This window comes from Salmo salar, chromosome 04 (genome assembly GCF_965601325.2).
Source record: "Salmo salar chromosome 04, fSalSal1, whole genome shotgun sequence".
Taxonomy (NCBI): domain Eukaryota; kingdom Metazoa; phylum Chordata; class Actinopteri; order Salmoniformes; family Salmonidae; genus Salmo; species Salmo salar.
In genome coordinates, this window is record NC_138294.1 from 47,377,261 (window position 1) to 47,398,404 (window position 21,144).

General features: G+C 43.9%; 1 protein-coding gene across 2 annotated transcripts in view; it reads right to left on the reverse strand.

Moving 5' to 3' along the window:
* The window catches only part of LOC106603110 (neuronal migration protein doublecortin), a 76,392-nt gene extending 66,100 nt beyond the window's left edge, over positions 1–10,292 (reverse strand). For both annotated transcript variants that reach the window (XM_014196347.3, XM_014196346.3), the window contains exon 1: positions 10,175–10,292. The gene's annotated coding sequence lies outside the window, so the exon portion shown is untranslated. The remainder of the gene's footprint in view (positions 1–10,174) is intronic.
* Between the last annotated feature and the right edge of the window lie 10,852 nt (positions 10,293–21,144).

The window sequence follows — 21,144 nt, forward strand, 5'->3', positions numbered from 1 at the left end:
ACGTAAGCCCCTACGACCCTTTAGTGACCCTAAAACTAAGGCCATTAGCTTCTGAACATACATATCATTATGGACGAAATGGACTCAACATTTACATCAGTTGTACACGTCTTACGTAGAGCTGGAGCTGCTCCTCCGGTAAGGCTGCCAGTGTCCTGCCCTACATTCAGCGCGAGCCCTTGGGAGATGGGAATGGAAGCGTGGATAGTAAGAGGTTCTTATTAAGAAGCCCCAGTGGATGGGTGATATTTTGGAGAAAAGGTCTCTCATCAGAGTGAGCTGCTGTTCGTGGTCTGACCAGGATGTTTTCACAGGAAACGAGACAACTTTTCCTCGGCCTCCAGGAAACGTGCATAAGTGTGATTCTGGTTTCTGTATGTTGCCTTACTACAGCCATCAAATAAAATCTAATTTGATTCGTCACATACACATGTAGCAGATGTTACTGTGGGTTTAGAGCTAAACGCTTGTGTTCCTAGCTCCAACAGTGCAGTAGTATCTAACAGTGACGTAGTATCCAACAATGACGTAGTATCTAACAGTGACGTAGTATCTAACAGTGACGTAGTATCTAACAATGACGTAGTATCTAACAATGACGTAGTATCTAACAGTGACGTAGTATCTAACAGTGACGTAGTATCTAACAGTGACGTAGTATCTAACAATGACGTAGTATCTAACAGTGACGTAGTATCTAACAATGACGTAGTATCTAACAGTGACGTAGTATTTAACAGTGACGTAGTATCTAACAGTGACGTAGTATCCAACAATGACGTAGTATCTAACAGTGACGTAGTATTCAACAATGACGTAGTATCTAACAATGACGTAGTATCTAACAGTGACGTAGTATCTAACAATGACGTAGTATCTAACAATGACGTAGTATCAGTGACGTAGTATCAGTGACGTAGTATCTAACAGTGACGTAGTATCTAACAGTGACGTAGTATCAGTGACGTAGTATCTAACAATGACGTAGTATCTAACAGTGACGTAGTATCAGTGACGTAGTATCTAACAATGACGTAGTATCTAACAGTGACGTAGTATCAGTGACGTAGTATCTAACAATGACGTAGTATCTAACAGTGACGTAGTATCAGTGACGTAGTATCAGTGACGTAGTATCTAACAATGGCGTAGTATCTAACAGTGACGTAGTATCTAACAATGACGTAGTATCTAACAATGACGTAGTATCCAACAGTGACGTAGTATCTAACAGTGACGTAGTATCTAACAGTGATGTAGTATCCAACAATGACGTAGTATCTAACAGTGACGTAGTATCCAACAATGACGTAGTATCTAACAATGACGTAGTATCTAACAGTGACGTAGTATCTAACAGTGACGTAGTATCAGTGACGTAGTATCAGTGACGTAGTATCTAACAGTGACGTAGTATCAGTGACGTAGTATCTAACAATGACGTAGTATCTAACAGTGACGTAGTATCAGTGACGTAGTATCAGTGACGTAGTATCTAACAGTGACGTAGTATCTAACAGTGACGTAGTATCTAACAATGACGTAGTATCTAACAGTGACGTAGTATCTAACAATGACGTAGTATCTAACAGTGACGTAGTATCTAACAGTGACGTAGTATCTAACAGTGACGTAGTATCCAACAATGATGTAGTATCTAACAGTAACGTAGTATTCAACAATGACATAGTATCTAACAATGACGTAGTATCTAACAGTGACGTAGTATCTAACAATGACGTAGTATCTAACAATGATGTAGTATCTAACAGTGACGTAGTATCCAACAATGACGTAGTATCTAACAGTGACGTAGTATCTAACAGTGACGTAGTATCTAACAGTGACGTAGTATCTAACAGCGACGTAGTATCTAACAATGACGTAGTATCTAACAGTGACGTAGTATCTAACAATGACGTAGTATCTAACAGTGACGTAGTATCCAACAGTGGCGTAGTATCTAACAGTGACGTAGTATCAGTGACGTAGTATCTAACAGTGATGTAGTATCTAACAGTGACGTTGTATCAGTGACGTAGTATCTAACAATGACGTAGTATCTAACAGTGACGTAGTATCTAACAGTGACGTAGTATCAGTGACGTAGTATCTAATAGTGATGTAGTATCTAACAGTGACGTAGTATCAGTGACGTAGTATCTAACAATGACGTAGTATCTAACAGTGACGTAGTATCTAACAATGATGTAGTATCTAACAGTGACGTAGTATCTAACAATGACGTAGTATCAGTGACGTAGTATCTAACAATGACGTAGTATCTAACAATGATGTAGTATCTAACAGTGACGTAGTATCTAACAATGATGTAGTATCTAACAGTGACGTAGTATCTAACAATGACGTAGTATCTAACAGTGACGTAGTATCTAACAATGACGTAGTATCTAACAATGACGTAGTATCTAACAGTGACGTAGTATCTAACAGTGACGTAGTATCTAACAATGACGTAGTATCTAACAATGACGTAGTATCTAACAGTGTCGTAGTATCTAACAATGACGTAGTATCTAACAGTGACGTAGTATCTAACAATGACGTAGTATCTAACAGTGACGTAGTATCAGTGACGTAGTATCTAACAGTGACGTAGTATCTAACAGTGACGTAGTATCTAAAAATGACGTAGTATCTAACAATGACGTAGTATCTAAAAATGATTCACAACAATACAGCCATGGTGTCATGTTAATGTTTGTGACGTGCTTTTTTGGATTTTGCAAGCGTCGCATATCTTACAAGAAAAGTATTTCACCTCATGGGTCTTTTTAAAGACAGATATGGCAGAAATAAGCCCGGGAGCATCCGAATTCGTGGATCATCCCAGTCGGAGATATGAGCAGGCAGACTGGGAAGGATATGTAGCATTCTCATCGCCCACCTCCGCACCAAGGGCTCATGGACAAGAGAGACTAGAGCTGATCTGAACATTTGGAGCGTTAGTCACTGATGTAAAGTAGATGGTGTCCCAGTCTTCTCTGTGGTGCTGAGCACCATGTGCGAGGGTGTATTCACACTTTTCAATGGTTACTCATCCTCTACACCACAGGGTAAAGGTACAGGTGCCACTCACCCACAAGTTGCGTGATCCAATGTGCAACTGAAGCCTGTCTAGAAATAACTGCAAGAGAGAACAGTACTCAGGTCGGGGGTAAAAAAAAAAACGATTCAATTTCAAGGTTTTTATTTCGGTTATTGGTAGATAGGATAACTAGTGTAAAGCCATGAGCAGGTCTTTTTCAGGGTCTCGCCTCTCTGTACAATCTGCAGTGCATATAAAGCATTCAGTTAGACGCTGCGAGGGGTAGAGAGCACAGCACGCCGTTCCAGAACTCTTCACTAACATCTGCTCTTTTTAAACACAAACAGACCTTTTTATCCCCTCGGCAAAAAGACAGAAGAAAAGAAAGCATGGTGGGAGGAGCTAGCTGGCTGGCTGGCTAACTGACTGGCTGGCTGGCTGGCTGGCTGACTGGCTGGCTAGCCAGAGAAATGTCTTGTGCTACCCAGTTCGGACTGGAACTTTGCAATAGGCAGTTTGAATAATGAGGAGATCAGCCACTGAATGGGCAGAGAGCACCCATTACTGTGCCACTCTGAATGAGCAGAGAGCACCCATTACTGTGCCACTCTGAATGGGCAGAGACCACCCATTACTGTGCCACTCTGAATGAGCAGAGAGCACCCATTACTGTGCCACTCTGAATGAGCAGAGAGCACCCATTACTGTGCCACTCTGAATGAGCAGAGACCACCCATTACTGTGCCACTCTGAATGAGCAGAGACCACCCATTACTGTGCCACTCTGAATGGGCAGAGACCACCCATTACTGTGCCACTCTGAATGGGCAGAGAGCACCCATTACTGTGCCACTCTGAATGAGCAGAGACCACCCATTACTGTGCCACTCTGAATGGGCAGAGACCACCCATTACTGTGCCACTCTGAATGGGCAGAGACCACCCATTACTGTGCCACTCTGAATGAGCAGAGACCACCCATTACTGTGCCACTCTGAATGGGCAGAGCACCCATTACTGTGCCACTCTGAATGGGCAGAGACCACCCATTACTGTGCCACTCTGAATGAGCAGAGACCACCCATTACTGTGCCACTCTGAATGGGCAGAGACCACCCATTACTGTGCCACTCTGAATGAGCAGAGAGCACCCATTACTGTGCCACTCTGAATGGGCAGAGACCACCCATTACTATTACTGTGCCACTCTGAATGAGCAGAGACCACCCATTACTGTGCCACTCTGAATGGGCAGAGACCACCCATTACGGTGCCACTCTGAATGGGCAGAGAGCACCCATTACTGTGCCACTCTGAATGAGCAGAGACCACCCATTACTGTGCCACTCTGAATGGGCAGAGACCACCCATTACTGTGCCACTCTGAATGGGCAGAGACCACCCATTACTGTGCCACTCTGAATGAGCAGAGACCACCCATTACTGTGCCACTCTGAATGGGCAGAGACCACCCATTACTGTGCCACTCTGAATGGGCAGAGACCACCCATTACTGTGCCACTCTGAATGGGCAGAGACCACCCATTACTGTGCCACTCTGAATGGGCAGAGACCACCCATTACTGTGCCACTCTGAATGGGCAGAGACCACCCATTACTGTGCCACTCTGAATGGGCAGAGACCACCCATTACTGTGCCACTCTGAATGAGCAGAGACCACCCATTACTGTGCCACTCTGAATGGGCAGAGACCACCCATTACTGTGCCACTCTGAATGGGCAGAGACCACCCATTACTGTGCCACTCTGAATGAGCAGAGACCACCCATTACTGTGCCACTCTGAATGGGCAGAGACCACCCATTACTGTGCCACTCTGAATGGGCAGAGACCACCCATTACTGTGCCACTCTGAATGAGCAGAGACCACCCATTACTGTGCCACTCTGAATGGGCACCCAGCAGCCACCCTCTCTGCCATGTTCACATCTCACCCCAGTCATGAGTCTCTCCTCCGTAGGAGGAAAGAAGGCACCGGGAAGGTCATCGGTGCCACGCCCTACCCTGGAGCATGCTGGGAGTCCTGCCCTGCCCTGGTCAGACTGGCAGTCTGTCTGTTCGCTCCGACAAACCTTTCCATGGTGGGCATTCAGGAGTGGAACGAGCGTTTCAGTGAAACTAGCCGACTGCAGAGCAGACAAAGAAACACGTCAGAGTCGTTCTACTCCAGTGGGGCAGGTTTGCGTCGAAACAGCGACACACAAAACCCCCTTTCTAATGAATCTCATTAGCCATCTCTGTGTGATCTAATCAAAATGAATAGAATTCCTCTGTAGGAGATGGAAAATGTGTGGTTATGATGACCACACAGTAGAGCTTTATGCTAGCTGCTGCATGACAGAACAAAGACTCTCTGCAATACTATAGCGGTATACACGTGGTCCAGCACAGACACAAACGCAAACGCAGACACAGACGAAAAAATACAAACACAGATGCACACACAGACACAAACGCAGACACAAACACAGACACAGACACAGCAGCCAATCTGTACTGTACACGACCTGTGAATGAGGTTAGCTGCAGCGGGATAAACCTCATCCACACCTGCCTAGAATGTGCTGATACCCAAGTCTGGGCTGTCTGGCTGTATTTGTATCAGGCTTACATCTTCTCTGTAAAGACGCGCAGCAGATAACAGGATGGGTGTCCTGGGATACACTGTGTCACCCAGCAGGCTATTGTGCTCTGTCTCGCTCCAGGCCTTGTCCTACACAACGCCGTGATGCAATTTCCTACATCTTCCAACCATCATCAATAGCCCCTCACACTCAGTTGCCCAAAATGGCCTCTTCTAAACAATGCTGATCGATAACCACTCGTCAATAATCCTATCCGCTTTCAGGCCCCTTGTTCACAAACAAAAGCATGTGTCAATATCGCCCCCCAGTCTGTGTCCCAGGATATGGGCCAGTAGGGTGTTGTGTTAAAGTGGGCAGGAGGTGTGGCGGCTACAGGAGGCAGGAGCAGGTGATGTGTGATAAACAGCCCACTGAGCCCCGTCCACTGGAGCCCCCACAGAGACCACATCCCCTTCCTGGAGTGGACACAACAGAACAGATGCCAGAGGGAACAAGAAGCATAACAGCACCCTCTCTACCCCCCTCCCACACACACCCCCACACCCCCTCGCATCTACTAACACCACATCCCCCTGCCTGGTGACTTCCCAGGAGAAGCCCTTTTCATGTGACCTTAACTCATCCCATCTAAAAACATATATATTGTTCCTGTTGTGAGCCCCCTGGGGCACTTCTATATCCTGTCGAGAATGAGACTTGTCTGCTAAATTCTTAATGCAGTATTAGTATAAGAACGAGGCTGGAGGTGCTGCTCTCTGGAGAAATGTAGCAGAAGCAGGCCTGTGTTTAAGAATAGGTTTAGAGGAGCACAATCCCAACTGATTCGCCGATGACTAACTGACACCCTTCTGTCGCTGCGGCCTGCTTCCCTCAGGTACAACGAACTCCACGAACAGATTCTTCAGACTATTGTTTGGGAACACGGATTGATATGTAGACGATCGACGATTCAGTAATTCATTGCTAGTCTTGGATGAAAAGCGTAACGATGCCCCATTCTAACGACAGCACCTCAGCGCACCATGTGGTGGAATCAACTTTTAAATAGCACATCCACCCTGTGTCCTAGTTATATTTAGCTGGACAATTATTGGATTTCTCGGGGGTTAGATCTGGGGTTGTCGGTTTGATTATTGGTGGGACTGAAATCCCCTATCTAAACAAAAACCTGCCACCTGGCAGTAGGAAAGTAGCAGCCCCTATTCACCATGCCCCTACCCGACCCAGTTCCCAGTATGTACAAAAACACAGACCCACACTGTGGGGAGGTGTATATCTGACCACTGATCAACCCAGGAGTTGGCACACGTTGTTATGTCAACACATTCAGTCCACCTTGGTCATTATTGTGTAGACTAGAAGCTGCTCCGTGTGACTTCTAAAGCTCTGATCTGTGCCAGGGGGACGGACGGACAGACAGACAAGAGTCCAGGCCTGGGCCAAGAATTGAAGCAGATTTACCAATTAAAGGCCACTTCCTGCCAAATCCACACCTAGTGGCTGTGACCAGTGACCACACCTCGATGGGCTCAGACAAAGACAAAGACATGCAGGCAGCCTAACCCCTGAACATCTCCACACCTCTATCACCCAACTCTCTCCGCATACAATGCCCACACATGGCTCAGCTGCTGGGTAATGGCAACCCCATTTAGACTCCATGGTTTAACAGGGACATGTTAACCTGTATCTGTGTAAACAGTGATTGTGTGAGACTGGCAACGCCCCAATGGCAAAGGCCATGAAACTCACTGCTTTTAATGGTGAAATACTGATTGTGATTTATATGTCCTCCTCCCCTAATCCCTCAATAGCCCTGAAACACATATGTGCCCTTCATGGAGATAAACAGAGAGGACCACATTGTCCCCACCCAGGGATGTGGCTGGGACCACCCCTCCCCCGCCCACCCTCGACCTGCAGAGCCCGGAGTCTGATTGGGGTTTTATGACAGCCAGGCCCTGGGATGCATGGGATGGGGATTGGGGTGGGACCGAGGGAGGGACCAGAGTGGGATGGGTTATGGGCAGTGGTACTCCTCCTGACAGACAAGTGCTTGGCTCCCAGTCCAGCTGCTCCCATAATGGACAGAGAGGTAAAGCACTGACCTTCTCCTCATGACGTCACTGGAGACAGCCCATTGTCTCACAGAGACACCCCCATCACTTTCACTACTACTACTACTACTACTACTGTAGTACTACTCTATCACTACTACTACTGATGTAGTACTACTATATCACTACTACTACTGATGTAGTACTACTCTATCACTACTACTACTACTGTAGTACTACTCTATCACTACTACGACTACCGTAGAACTACTCTATCACTACTACTACTGATGTAGTACTACTTTTTCACTACTACTACTGATGTAGTACTACTCTATCCCTACTACTACTACTGTAGTGCTACTCTATCACTACTACGACTACCGTAGTACTACTCTATCACTACTACTACTGATGTAGTACTACTATATCACTACTACTACTGCTGTAGTACTACTCTATCACTACTACTACTGCTGTATAACTACTCTATCACTACTACCGCAATAGTACTACTCTATCACTACTACTATTACTACTACTACTATAGTACTACTCTATCACTACTACTACTGCTGTAGTAATACTGTATCACTACTACTACCGATGTAGTACTACTCTATCACTACTACTACTGATGCAGTACTACTCTATCACTACTACTACTGATGTAGTACTACTCTATCACTACTACTACTACCGTAGTACTACTCTATCACTACTACTACTGTAGAACTACTCTATCACTACTACTACTGTAGAACTACTCTATCACTACTACTACTACTGTATAACTACTCTATCACTACTACTACTGTAGAACTACTCTATCACTACTACTACTGTAGAACTACTCTATCACTACTACTACTACCGTAGTACTACTCTATCACTACTACTACTGTAGAACTACTCTATCCCTACTACTACTGTAGAACTACTCTATCACTACTACTACTGCTGTAGTACTACTCTATCACTACTACTACTGCTGTAGTACTACTATATTACTACTACTACTGCTGTAATAATTCTATATCACTACTACTACTAATACTACTGTATTACTACTCTATCACTACTACTACTGCTGTAGTACTACTCTATCACTACTACTACTACTGTAGTAGTACTACTATATCACTACATCTACTAGTGTAGTACTACTCTATCACTACTACTACCGTAGTAATACTCTATCACTACTACTACTGCTGTAGTAATACTATATCACTACTACTACTGCTGTAGTAATACTATATCACTACTACTACTGCTGTAGTACTACTCTATCACTACTACTACTGCTGTAGTAGTACTATATCACTACTACTACTACTACTGCTGTAGTACTACTCTATCACTACTACTACTACTGTAGTACTACTCTATCACTATTACTACTGTAGTAATACTATATCACTACTACTACTGCTGTAGTAATACTATATCCCTACTACTACTGCTGCAGTACTACTCTATCACAACTACTACTGCTGTAGTACTAATATATCACTACTACTACTGTGCTAGTACTACTATATCACTACTACTACTGCTGTAGTAATACTATATCACTACTACTACTACTGTAGTGCTACACTACACTACTACACTACTATTAGTAATACTGCATTCAAACATGAGCACACTAATATAATGTATCAATACTAGTGTTATTACTAGACTAATGACTCACCCCAGTGCATTCCCACCACCAGAGCAGAAATTACAGGAGTGGCGCCTAACTATTGAAATATTTAAATTGCCATCCCCATAAGCTCCAGACCCCTACTCATAGGGCAACCCCAACACTTAATGTCATTCAAGCCCTAAATATAAAAAATCAATTCATGTGTCAAAAAATATACCGCTCTCACCAGGCTTACCTAACACAGGGCAGGGTGCACATTGAAGCAGATAGACAGCAAGGCAGTTATATTGTGTGATAGTGACATGTCTAACTGCACCACAGAGATGTGAGCCATTCCCACCATTCCCACCACTACAGCCGCCCATAGAAAAAAACCCTGATCATTCTACCTGCCCGCCAGCGTCCTGTATCCTCATCACAGCTGATCTGTGTAACACTAAGCCAGTCTTAGCTGGTTTTAAGTCATATTCAAAAAAAGAAAAAAGTTTCTCTGTACTCCCTCTCTCATTAGTGTAACAAGAAAACCCATCCGTTGAGCACATGATCTCAGAACAGTGCAGTGGTCGCAGTACCCTGCATACAGATGAGCTGTGTTAGTTGTGTACTAACGGGTACGCGCACACCTACAACCACCTGCTCAGCTAACTGCCTAAATAGCGTCCAATTCGAACAATCCTCAGAAGTGTTCAATACTCAAAACAACAAATCAACACACCGTCAGAAACAGAAGTAAAATACCGAAATAATATGTTTTGCCATTTAATTACGTTTAACCCAAATATATAGTATCCCACTAACGGTACTCACCCGCGCTGGAGTGTATGGAGTGAAGTGGGTGGGTGTGGATGCTGCAGGAAAGCGGCACGAGCTCTTTTTGCCTTTGTCTGCCTCGCTCTAGTCCACGAGCTGTGCATACCTGACCGGCTGCACTGCTGGGTCCTAAAGCCGACCGCCGCTGAAACCGCCCTAGCATGCCAATGGCACAGACCGGTATGTTAGGGTATTTCTCACAAAAGGATGACGTAAACCTTTTCAAAGCTGCAAAAGGTTTACTTTCGGACTATTACTGTGTCATGATTAATACTTGTTCTAATTCAGATATCCATGTAGGCTATAATGCTGCTTAATGAAATTATAAACACTAATCTGAAGAAAGAAACAATCTGCATCAGTTTGCTGAGTTCATTTGATCCCTGTGTTTTGAGAAAATCATGCCTCCATTTCATTCCTCTATTTTGCCACTTCTATTGTAAGGTGATGTAGTGTTGATAATCTCTTACAACAGATTGAACTGGGTGGGTGTTGCACCTCTCTTCACACCATACATGTTACAGCATATTTCCAGAGGCAGAAACAGCAGGATAATAAATTGATACATTTGCAGTTGAGTGTGTATGTGTGTGTGTGTGTGTGTGTGTGTGTGTGTGTGTGTGTGTGTGTGTGGTGTGTGTGTTTGCGTGAGCTGGCTTCAGAAGGTCAAAGCCCATTATGTACACCACTGCCAGAGATAGAGGAGAGAGGATAGCTCTAAGAGCTGATGTCCTTCCAGATAAGAGACTATGACATGACAAAGCAGGACTGCAGTCACCCACCCTCTGTAAATGGGTTGCATCTGCCGTGTGTATCAGGTGGAAGTGGAGGTGTCTACGAGCACCTGTGTTTAGATGTGTCTGCGGGTGTGTGTTTGTATTAACTTGTCATACAATCCTGCCATGTGCGTAGTGAACTGAGACAAAGTCATCAGAGTGCATCTCTTTGAGACTAATCAGTAATGACGTCGTGATGCTGGGCCTCTATGGGGAGTATGGATAAAAGCCTAAACACCTCAATACATCTGTCCAATCTGCTTTCCTTCAGTGGAGTTTGTTTTTTTAGAAAGAACAGGCCCTTTAAATCAAATCTGTGTCTTGGCCCAGTCAACAACACACACTCCATCACCCTGTGCTGACAGGGTATCAAATAAACCCAGACACCTCTTTATAAGTCTCCTGTCACCATCAATAACAATACAGCTCTCCATCAGATGAATGATCCATTGGACTCTGTCCAAGTGAGTCCCTATAGAATTTGATCCAGCTGATGTCATACTGAATTTACAGGCTGTACATGGCTATGTAAGATGTATCATAAAATAAGAGTATGGTGTAATGTAGTATTGATGTTAGTGGCATCCTCCGACATGGCGGTGCAGGCATAAAGCGTAGACAAAGTGCGACCCGGTCTCGGAGTGTTCCATATTATTCTTTACGTAAATCTGAGACAAGCCATTTAGTTTGATACGTTACGTTTTGTATGGTATGTATTTCATTTGTAGATGTCTTTTTCCCATTTTGTATGATATGTTACGAATTATAATTCATATTATATATCACAATTTGGAAAATGTATAAATAGGATTAAGTTTAGGAGTTAAGATCAAGGGTTAAGGTTAGGGTTTGGGCTAGAGGAAGGGTTAGCTAAAAGGGTTAGGGTTAGGGGAAGTGTTAGCTGAAAACGTTATGGTTAGGGTTTGGGCTAGAGGAAGGGTTAGCTAAAAGGGTTAGGGTTAGGGGAAGCGTTAGCTGAAAGGGTTAAGGTTAGGGTTTGGGCTAGAGGAAGGGTTAGCTAAAAGGGTTAGGGTTAGGGGAAGTGTTAGCTGAAAAAGTTATGGTTAGGGTTTGGGCTAGAGGAAGGGTTAGCTAAAAGGGTTAGGGTTAGGGGAAGCGTTAGCTGAAAGGGTTAAGGTTAGGGTTTGGGCTAGAGGAAGGGTTAGGTAAAAGGGTTAGGGTTAGGGGAAGCGTTAGCTGAAAGGGTTAAGGTTAGGGTTTGGGCTAGAGGAAGGGTTAGGTAAAAGGGTTAGGGTTAGGGGAAGCGTTAGCTGAAAGGGTTATGGTTAGGGTTTGGGCTAGAGGAAGGGTTAGGTAAAAGGGTTAGGGTTAGGGGAAGCGTTAGCTGAAAGGGTTAAGGTTAGGGTTTGGGCTAGAGGAAGGGTTAACTAAAAGGGTTAGGGTTAGGGGAAGCGTTAGCTGAAAGGGTTATGGTTAGGGTTTGGGCTAGAGGAAGGGTTAGGTAAAAGGGTTAGGGTTAGGGGAAGCATTAGCTGAAAGGGTTAAGGTTAGAGTGAGGGGAAGCGTTGGCTAACATGCTAAGGAGTTGCAAAGTAGCAAGTAGCTGAAAAGTTGCAAAAATGCAAAAGTTTTCAGTGATGAGTTTCAAACTTGCAACCTAAATCTTTAGAACGCAAGACCAGTGCACTTGATCCCTGCTTCTCCTATGACCCATCAACAGGCCAAAGTGGGTCAGGGAAGAAAAAATCATGTCAGAGAACAATGACAAAAAAAAGAACACAAAAACACCTACCCAGCCAGGTATGAAAACTGAAACAGTAGGTGGTGACTTCAGGGACCATGTGGACTGCTGGAGCAAAGTGAACGTTGACTTTCTCCATTTGTGAAACTATTTCAGTCGGATATGGGTTTCCAATATATTTCAAAGAAACTGCCACCAACAACCTTTTTCAGAAAATAGTTTCGAATTGATCCTCGAATTGATCCTGTAGTTCACAATAAGAAATTACCTGTGCCCATTTTCATACCACAGAAACCCCCAAGCTCTGCCTCTGTGACAAGAGAGAGCTATACTACAGTTTAATGTTTCATGCTCTCTGGTACAGTTGGTGCCCAGAACGTGGGAAGGGTGGAGGGCCGTTCTTTTGTATATTTTCATTTGTTTCTCTATCCATTGTGTTTCTTTGGTAGATACAGAGAATGGTTTATATTTATATCCCATGGAGTTCAAAAGCCTGATAATAGAGCACCTAACTTCTTCTCTACATATGTTCATCCTATTTAACTCTGTGAAATGACAACCACAGTTGGTTGTTTTAGAGGGATAATACAAGGATAAGACTGGTCGCCTTAGAAAGCTAACATGGTTGGTCCTTTCTAGAGGGTTCACTGTGGTTTTGACTGCCCCGCTCCCCTCAGGCGTAAAATACACTTTCGGACTCAGCTGTTGCTGCATTCTGGAGTCTCTCCTGTGCATGTCACACATAACTCTAATTCAGTCTGACCGCTGCCTCCTCAGCACCTCCCTCAGCTGTCTGAGAGGGGCTGCCTCCTGCCTGCAGACCGCCGGGCCACAGACAGGAGGGGCAGCGGGTACATTTGGTTGGGGGGACGGTCACAGGAAGAGGGGCAGATTTGGACATTAGCCACTCAATGGGGTGCTGTGTCACATAATGCTTCGGGGCAAACTGAACACGTGCTGTGCCTCGTTCAAAAGCTGTTGTGGATTAGTCTTCTTTGGGCTTCACTTCAAAATCATTTTGACTAACTTGACCAACGCAGAAGACCTAAATCAGACTAAGCTGTATGTGTTTTCCTTTGACTCCTAGCTTATTGTACACATACTATTTCAACATGAGTCAATTAGCAATATGTTCAAATGATGAACATATTCTTTACAGTGAACTAAATGTTATTTTGTCAGTAGGAATAGTAAACACTTTGATAAACACCAAGTAGAAGGGAGCAGCACTTCAGATGGAGGTACTGCTCCTGTGACAAGGGTGAGTGGGATATGACTGAGACTGAGAAACTCACAGCTGGTGTTTTTGGGAAACATGATAAAAAGGAGGAGGGCCTGCAATGGGGAGTGGCATGGTATCTTCGTGAGGGGGGCTGCTATGACGACGAATGAACGAGGATGTAAACAGACGATGGGTCATGGAGACAGATGTCCAACAGGCTGGCAGAAAGAGGCACTGCCCAGGCTGGTAAAGCTATAGGAGACAAGTGGACGAGGGGGGTCCTGGCTGCTTAGACCACATAGTGAATGTGAGACCCAGTAGGGTATTCCTTACATCAGGATCCACATATGCCCGCAGAAACTCCCCCACTATTCTTCTGTAAGACAGGGGAAATGGTCGATACTAGACTATATCCAATAATATCGCTGTTGTGTCTCATCTTCCACTATGCTGTCAATGACACCACACACATTAAAATGTTTATTTTGCTTTCAGCTGTGATCAAATAAGGATCATATCCTGGAAATGGATTCCATAATTCAGTTTGTGCTAAATTTCATTTTATTACCCTGGTGGTGTGTGTTTCTAGAAAACCACCAGCTGCTTCCGTCTATTATGTCACAAAGAATCCGATCATACAAAAAGTGAATGATGCATATTATTACATACAGTACCAGCCAAAAGTTTGGACACACTTACTCATTATTTTCTACATTGTAGAATAATAGTGAAGACATCAAAAATATGAAATAACACATATGGAATCATGTAGTAAGAAAACAAGTGTTAAACAAATCAAAATATGTTTTATATTTTAGATTCTTCAAAGTGGCCATCCTTTGCCTGGATGACACTTTGCACACTCTTGGCATTTTCTCAACCAGCTTCATGAGGTAGTCACCTGGAATGCATTTCAATTTAAAGATGTGCGTTGTTAAAAACAACAAATGAAAAACAATAAATGAATCAAACGAAACGTGAAGCTACTGCAGTGCTCACAGGCACTTTCACATAAACAAGATCCCACAAACACAGGTGGGAAAAATAACTACTTAAATATGATCCCCAATTAGAGACAACGATTACCAGCTGCCTCTAATTGGGAATCATACAAAACACCAACATAGAAAAAGAAACTAGAACACAACATAGAAATAAACAACATAGAACACCCCCAGTCACGCCCTGACCTACTATACCACAGAGAACCAAGGGCTGTCTATGGTCTGGGCATGACAATATCCACATAATTTTCCTCCCTCATGAAGCCATCTGTTTTGTGAAGTGCACCAGTCCCTCCTGCAGCAAAGCAGCCCCACAACATGATGCTGCCACCCCCGTGCTTCACGGTTGGGATGGTGTTCTTCGGCTTGCAAGCGTCCCCCTTTTTCCTCCAAACATAACGATGGTCATTATGGCCAAACAGTTCTATTTTTGTTTCATCAGACCAGAGGACAATTCTCCAAAAAGTACTTTCTTCGTCCCCATGTGCAGTTGCAAATCGTAGTCAGGCTTTTTTACGGCGGTTTTGGAACAGTGGCTTATTCCTTGCTGAGCAGCCTTTCAGGTTATGTCGATATAGGACTTGTTTTACTGTGGATATAGATGCTTTTGTACCTGTTTGCTCCAGCATCTTCACAAGGTCCTTTGCTGTTGCTCTGGGATTGATTTGCACTTTTCGCACCAAAGTTTGTTCCTTTCTAGGATACAGAACGCTTTCCTTCCTGAGTGGTATGACGCCTGCGTGGTCCCATGGTGTTTATACATGCGTACTTATTTTGTACAGATGAAAGTGGTACCTTCAGGCGTTTGGAAATTGCTCCCAAGGACGAACCAGACTTGTGGAGGTCTACAATTATTTTTCTCAGGTCTTGGCTGATTTCTTTTGATTTTCCCATTATGTCAAGCAAAGAGGCATTTAGTTTGAAGGTAGGCCTTGAAATACATCCACAGGTACACCTCCAATTGACTCAAATGATGAAGCTTCTAAAGCCATGACATCATTTTCTGGAATTTTCCAAGCTGTTTAAAGGCACAGTCAACTTAGTGTATGTAAACTTCTGACCCAATGGAATTGTGATACAGTGAATTATAAGTGAAATAATCTGTCTGTAAACATTTGTTGGAAAAATTACTTGTGTCATGCACAAAGTTGATGTCCTAACCGACTTGCCAAGACTATAGTTTGTTAATAACAAGACATTTGTGGAGTGGTTGAAAAACAAGTTTTAATGACTCCAACATAAGTGTATGTAAACTTCCGACTTCAATTGTAGACCTATTTGGTAAAAGACAAAGTCCATATTATGGCAAGAACAGCTGAAATAAGCAAAGAGAAACGATGGTCCATCATCACTCGATACAGAAAATTTAAAGAACTTTGAAGGTTTCTTCCAGTGCAGTCGCAAAAACCATCAAGCGCTATGATGAAACTGGCTCTCATAAGGACCGCCACAGGAAAGGAAGACCCAGAGTTACCTCTGCTGTAGAGGATAAGTTCATTAGAGGTACCAGCCTCAGAAATTGCAGCCCAAATAAATGCTTCACAGAGTTCAAGTAACAGACACATCTCAACATCAACTGTTCAGAGGAGACTGTGGGAATCAGGCCTTCATGGTCGAATTGCTGCAAAGAAACCACTACTAAAGGACACCAATAAGAAGAAGAAACTTGCTTGGGCCAAGAAACACGAGCAACGGACATTAGACCGGTGGAAATCTGTCCTTCGGTCTGATGAGTCCAAATTTGAGATTTTTGGTTCCAACCGGCGTGTCTTTGTGAGACGCAGAGTAGATGAACAGATGATCTTGTCACGCACGTCGTTAGAAATGGCGGACCAAAACGCAGCAGGTATGTGTATACTCATCCTCTTTATTTACGGGAAAAGAAGGAAAAACCAAACAAACACGTATACAAAAATAACAAAACGATGAACGACAAAATAACAGTCTTGAAGGCAACACAGCAATCCAAGAACAATCTCCCACAAATACAAGACAAACACACCCAACTAATATAGGACTTCCAATCAAAGGCAACACCAAACAGCTGCCTTCAATTGGAAGTCCACCCCAATTAACTCAACATAGAAACACACTCACTAGACTACACATAGAAATACATAGACATAGACCATAACTCAAAACCCGGAAATAATAAATCAAACGCCCTCCTACCTAACACACCACCCTGAACCACATAAAACAAATGCCCTCTGCCACGTCCTGACCAAACTGTGTGGTTCCCACCGTGAAGCATGGAGGAGGAGGTGTGATGGTGTGGGGGTGCTTTGCTGGTAACACTGTCTGTGATTTATTTAGAATTCAAGGCACACTTAATCAGCATGGCTACCACAGCATTTTGCAGCGATACGCCATCCCATCTGGTTGGCGCATAGTGGAACCATCATTTGTTTTTCAACATGACAATGATCCAACACACCTCCAGGGCTATTTCACCAAGAAGGAGAGTGATGGAATGCTGCATCAGATGACCTGGCATCCACAATCACCCGACCTCAACCCAATTGAGATGGTTTGGGATGAGTTGGTCCGCAGAGTGAAGGAAAAGCAGCCAACAAGTGCTCAGCATATGTGGGAACTACTTCAAGACTGTTGGAAAAGCATTCCAGGTGAAGCTGGTTGAGAGAATGCCAAGAGTGTGCAAAGGCAAAGGGTGGCTACTTTGAAGAATATAAAATGTAAAACATATTTAGATTTTTTTCACACTTTTTTGTTTGCTACATGATTCCATATGTGTTATTCCATAGTTTTGATGTCTTCACTATTATTCTACAATGTAGAAAATAGCAAAAATAAATCAAACCCCTTGAATGAGTAGTGGTGTCCAAACTTTTGACTGGTACTGTATATACAGAACATATTTATTTTCATAAATGCTAAGTGATGTAAATTTCAGCTGTGTTGTATTTAAATGTTGGTTAGACGGCTGCGTTTTGAGATAGCTTATATATGGTCTCTGATCACTCCTCTTTCACAGAGGGTTTGGAATGAGTGCCTGCATGTGTATCAGGCTGATATGATCATGGTCCCCAGGCTGGAACAGTGTAAAGTCTGACAGTCAGTCCATTAACCATGGACATTTTAATAGAATTACCCATCATTCACCACAGCTGATGAATCTCATCATGATAAAAGCCATCAGCAAGATCGCTTTGACGTGACTTTTATGGATGTCGATTAAGGCAGCCCCCCGCACCTCTATGATTCAGAGGGGTTGGGTTAAATGCGGAAGACACATTTCAGTTGAATCCATTCAGTTGTACAACTGAGTAGGTATCCTCCTTTCCTTTTCCCTTCATTGATTATATTTCAGCATCTCATTCATACTTTATGTTAAAGACATGCTCCGGAACTTTGGCGACTACTAAGGGTTTTTTAATTCTCCCGCTTTGGGCTGGATGTGTCAATGTTCATACATGCATAATCTCTGAGCAGAATTACTGTCTTACCTCACTTAGCCACAAAATCCCTAGTTTGAAAGTGGCTGTTTCTCTGGAAGCTGTACATGCGCCATTTTCCCCACATTTTCCCTCGCGTGGGTGAGAGAGCAATGACTTGGTGCACATATTTGCACGTATGTGACGTAGTACGCAATTTACGGGGGCCACTTTTGGCTCGGGAGAGCTACTTTCACAACTGCTGGCTAAAAAGTATACAAATGTACCGGAGAATCTATTTAAATTCATTGTGGATCGAGTGGATGAGCTAATGTGACTCTGGGAAACTGATTAGTGCTTTTTATCGCAGCGGCAGTCTGAATGGATCAATCAGTCTGTCTCTTCCTGTTCTGCCCAGCTCAGTCAGCACTCTGCTGGAGCACTCAGTGACATCATCAGTAAGAGGCTGACCAGCAGGACACATGACAGGGCATTATCACACCAACCCGACCTGCAGCCCTGAATCAAACAGACAGGCAAGTAAGTCAAAAGGGTTAGAGGGTCCAGGGGGGTTGAAGTTTGTTGCCACAGAGAAAGGAAGACTGGGTGGAAAGGGAGAATTTGGTAATGATGACCGTTTCACTAGGTTGACGACCCCTCCATCAAACTGTGTGTCTAATGTGACCCCGTTTATGCTCTGACGAGCCATAATCGGGTTTACATCCAGAGGCCCAGGGTTAGGTTATGAGCTCAGTCACACACACTGCCAGGACATCATGGTGAACACTAGAGGACTAGAAGATAATGTCATGTGTGTGTGTGGAAGTATCTCTCCCTCAAAGATACTTATCATCACATCACATCTGGCGAATCACAGCTGCTCCACGCCCTGTGTATGTGTGTGTGTGATATCACAGCTTCGTAAGGTGATAGACAGTCATTGCCTGTGCAGTCAGTGTGGCGGAGTGCTTTGTCTCTCCCACTGCCAGTTGAGACTGAGGCAGACGTACAGCCAGACTCGAGCCTGGTATGACCCCTCTAACTGAATGCAGGAGAGAAAGCGTTAGAGTGGGGTCATGGCGGGTTCAGTCAGCCTCCCGTTACGAAAGACTGCTGCCCTCCTTCTCCCTGTGCCTTTGCATGACTCCCCCTCCATCTCCTGGTTATTGTATCAAACATCCCATCAATGGGCAACTTGAAAAAACAAGCACTCCAGAAATCCTATATAAAGCAAGCCCTCCTTTCATTCATTTAGTTTCATGTATGTTTAAATGTTTGTTCTCACTCAGTAGTGCTGAAGACTCTCAGAACCTCACCTGTGTGCTCCACTTCTCTTTATCTGGCTGAAGACAAGACTGAGCTCCTGGTTGTACATGCTCTTTAGTGTGGTTCTACTGCAACTCGCCATTGCTGTTGTAGACCGAGCCGTTCTGCCGTTCCTAAACTGGGGTCTTTTTTATGCTTGTTACACTGTATGAAAACAAAGATGGCGTGTCTAACAGTGAAAGCGGAGAGTGTTATAGAGACTGTGCAGGCATGCGGGCTCGGAACATTGTCGTCATATTTATCGTATGGCATGGATTCAATTAAATTGGAGGTTAGTGGATGGGTGGGTATGGAGGAAGGGGTGGCATGGGAGTGGCGATCTAAAGAAAAAGACATGACCTGGATTTCCTTTATCCGCTCTCCCATCACTATGGTTACCACAGCCAGTTACCTTTTGTGCAGAGTAACAAGTAGCCTTCTCTCCTTAGCCAATGTTCTAATGAGGTGGTTTGGAGTGGGATGACAGCACACGCTGCATGCTCACAGTGGAGGGGACGGCCATCAAAAGGGAATGGGCTTCGGGGTGTGGGACAGCCTCAGACTGTAACCCCCTGCTGGCAGTTTGGCAGTACCACACAGTCAGACAGCGGTGGCATTAGTTAGTTTGTAGCACTTATTTTATGCAGTGACTCACTGAAAGCCCCTAATTTAAACACTGTTTAGAAGAACGGTTTAGGGAGGCGGGGGGATTTAGATTTTTTGTTGTTGAATAATATAGGTAAATAAAGAGAATAAAAGCAAAGCTCCCGCATACTTAAATTAGGTGAAGAAAGTCTTTGTTTTGCAGCTGCATTTCCCACACTTAGTATTTGATCTCAGCCCAATACTGGATGTGATTATAAAGCCCTCACATGCTACTTTGATGTCCAATGTGAAAACTTTCCTAATATCCCCCCAAAAAAACTGAACAGGGAATATCAAAGCATATCTTATTTTGTGTTCCAGACAAAAGGACAGCGAGAGTTCAATCCCTCGTTGACCACTACACTGCTAGAAATACCAACCAAAAGAAACCTGGATCTAGCCTGGGTACCAGTCTGTTTGTGCTGACATTCCACACCTTACCACTCCGTGTCATGCCAAACATATGACATGGGGTACAAGGAGTGGAATCTTAGCACAAAACAGGTCTGTATTTCAGGCTAACCTGGATCATATTAGATCCACAACTATTGGTGCAAAAGAATATACAACTGTGGGATTGTGTGTGCAGAAGGTAGCTGGAGCAAACACAACGGAGCGTCTCCTTGACATGAGAGGCCAGACAAAAGAGTCAAAACAGTACCCAGTTATTACGGTGACACAGGGTTGGCACCCTATTGTTAGACTGTGCCCATGTGCCTCCCTAATCTTAACTTTCCATGGAAACATTTCGGGAAGATGGGGTTATGCTGGGTTCATCAGACATATTATGTTTTACAATCTGTTAACATCTTATATTCTAAACTTGTTTTAATGAACCCTTAAAGATACGATCTGTGATTTAAACAGTGAATAGCCATTAGATGACCCAGTTGAGGGATTGCACAACAAATGAAACCC